General features: G+C 38.5%; 6 non-coding genes across 6 annotated transcripts; all 6 read left to right on the top strand.

The window, feature by feature from the left end:
* Positions 1-153: 153 nt before the first annotated feature.
* TRNAS-CGA (transfer RNA serine (anticodon CGA)) lies at positions 154-235 on the top strand. Its single transcript has one exon. It is a non-coding gene; the product is annotated as a tRNA-Ser (tRNA).
* Positions 236-491: 256 nt separating this feature from the next.
* On the top strand, positions 492-573 carry TRNAS-CGA (transfer RNA serine (anticodon CGA)). Its single transcript has one exon. It is a non-coding gene; the product is annotated as a tRNA-Ser (tRNA).
* A 575-nt stretch (positions 574-1148) lies between these two features.
* Positions 1149-1230, top strand: TRNAS-UGA (transfer RNA serine (anticodon UGA)). Its single transcript has one exon. It is a non-coding gene; the product is annotated as a tRNA-Ser (tRNA).
* A 274-nt stretch (positions 1231-1504) lies between these two features.
* TRNAS-CGA (transfer RNA serine (anticodon CGA)) lies at positions 1505-1586 on the top strand. Its single transcript has one exon. It is a non-coding gene; the product is annotated as a tRNA-Ser (tRNA).
* Positions 1587-1843: 257 nt separating this feature from the next.
* Positions 1844-1925, top strand: TRNAS-UGA (transfer RNA serine (anticodon UGA)). Its single transcript has one exon. It is a non-coding gene; the product is annotated as a tRNA-Ser (tRNA).
* A 275-nt stretch (positions 1926-2200) lies between these two features.
* On the top strand, positions 2201-2282 carry TRNAS-CGA (transfer RNA serine (anticodon CGA)). The gene has a single exon. It is a non-coding gene; the product is annotated as a tRNA-Ser (tRNA).
* The last annotated feature ends 218 nt before the right edge of the window (positions 2283-2500 follow it).

Here is a 2500-nt window from a genome sequence, read left to right as displayed (position 1 = left end):
ACTTAATGCCATTTACATCTCGTAAAAAAGAAAAACAAGTGCGTGAATTTGACGTCAATGTTATGTAACATGTCAATGTCATGTAACAAATGCAAATAAAATAACAACAAAATTTAAGACAAATTTTTAGGAGCACTTGTCATTGCATCAACTGCTGTGATGGCCGAGTGCTTAAGGCGTTGGACTCGAAATCCAATGGGGTCTTCCCGCGCAGGTTCGAACCCTGCTCGCAGCGAATTTTGAGAACACCTCGTTGCACCGCATTATACATGATTGTCCGTAGATCAACCGAAAGAACGCATGCAAATTAAGAAAATGATTCGCATTGGCACCAAGTTTACATTATATATATATCACTTAATGCCATTTACTTCTCGTAAAAAAGAAAAGCAAGTGCGTGAACTTGACGTCAATGTTATGTAACAAATACAAATAAAATAACAACAAATTTTCAGCCAAAATTTCTAGGAGCACTTGTCATTGCATCAACTGCTGTGATGGCCGAGTGGTTAAGGCGTTGGACTCGAAATCCAATGGGGTCTCCCCGCGCAGGTTCGAACCCTGCTCGCAGCGAATGTTTTAGAACACCTCGTTGCACCGCTGTATACATAATTGGCCGTAGATCAACCGCAAGAATGAATGCAAATTATGAAAATGATTCGCATTGGCACCAAGTTTAAATTATATATATATGACTTAATGTCATTTAAATCTCGTAAAACAGAAAAACAAGTGCGTGAATTTGACGTAAATGATATGTAACATGTCAATGTCATTTAACAAATGCAAATAAAATAACAACAAATTTTAAGCCAACATTTTTAGGAGCACTTGTCATTGCATCAACTGCTGTGATGGCCGAGTGGTCGCAGCGAATATTTTTGATCACCTCGTTGCACCGCTTTATACATGATTGGCCGTAGATCAACTGCAAAAACGCATGCAAATTAAGAAAATAATTCGCATTGGCACCAAGTTTACATTATACATATCACTTAATGCAATTTTACATCTCGTAAAAGAAAAAAACAGGTACGTGAACTTGACGTCAATGTTATGTAACATGGCAATGTAATGTAGCAAATGCAAATACAATGACCGCTAATTTGCAGTCAAAATTTGTAGGAGCACTTGTCATTGCATCAACTGCTCTGGTGGCCGAGTGGTTAAGGCGTTGGACTTGAAATCCAATTGGGTCTCCCCGCGCTGCTTCGAACCCTGCTCGCAGCAAATGTTTTAGAACACCTCGTTGCATCGCTGTATACATGATTGGCCGTTGATCAACCGCAAGAACGCATGCAAATTAAGAAAATGATACGCATTGGCACCAAGTTTACATTATATATATATGACTTAATGCATTTACATCTCTTAAAAGAGAAAAACAGGTGCGTGAACTTGACGTCAATGTTATGTAACATGGCAATGTCATGTAACAAATGCAAATAAAATAACAACAAATTTTAAGCCAACATTTTTAGGAGCACTTGTCATTGCATCAACTGCTGTGATGGCCGAGTGGTTAAGGCGTTGGACTCGAAATCCAATGGCGTCTCCCCGCGCAGGTTCGAACCCTGCTCGCAGCGAATGTTTTAGAACACCTCGTTGAGCCGCTGTTTACATAATTGGCCGTAGATCAACCGCAAGAATGAATGCAAATTATGAAAATGATTCGCATTGGCACCAAGTTTATATTATATATATATGACTTAATGCCATTTAAATCTTGTAAAAAAGAAAAACAAGTGCGTTAATTTGACGTCAATGTTATGTAACAAATTCAAATAAAATAACAACAAATTTTAAGCCAACATTTTTAGGAGCACTTGTCATTGCATCAGCTGCTGTGATGGCCGAGTGGTTAAGGCGTTGGACTTGAAATCCAATGGGGTCTCCCCGCGCAGGTAAGAACCCTGCTCGCAGCGAATGTTTTAGAACACCTCGTTGAGCCGCTGTTTACATAATTGGCCGTAGATCAACCGCAAGAATGAATGCAAATTATGAAAATGATTCGCATTGGCACCAAGTTTATATTATATATATATGACTTAATGCCATTTACATCTTGTAAAAAAGAAAAACAGGTGCGTGAATTTGACGTCAATGTTATGTAACATGTCAATGTCATGTAACAAATGCAAATAAAATAACAACAAATTTTAAGCCAACATTTTTAGGAGCACTTGTCATTGAATCAACTGCTGTGATGGCCGAGTGGTTAAGGCGTTGGACTCGAAATCCAATGGGGTCTCCCCGCGCAGGTTCGAACCCTGCTCGCAGCGAATGTTTTAGAACACCTCGTTGAGCCGCTGTATACATAATTGGCCGTAGATCAACCGCAAGAATGAATGCGAATTATGAAAATGATTCGCTTTGGCACCAAGTTTAAATTATACATATATATGTCTTAATGCCATTTACATCTTGTAAAAAAGAAAAACAAGTGCGTGAATTTGACGTCAATGTTATGTAACATATCATGTAACAAATGCAAATAAAA

The sequence above is a fragment of the Saccoglossus kowalevskii genome, chromosome 4 (assembly GCF_978046115.1).
Source record: "Saccoglossus kowalevskii chromosome 4, keSacKowa6.1, whole genome shotgun sequence".
Taxonomy (NCBI): Eukaryota; Metazoa; Hemichordata; class Enteropneusta; family Harrimaniidae; genus Saccoglossus; species Saccoglossus kowalevskii.
The sequence above is the reverse complement of the archived record's forward strand: the minus strand, read 5'-3'. Positions and strand labels throughout refer to the sequence as shown.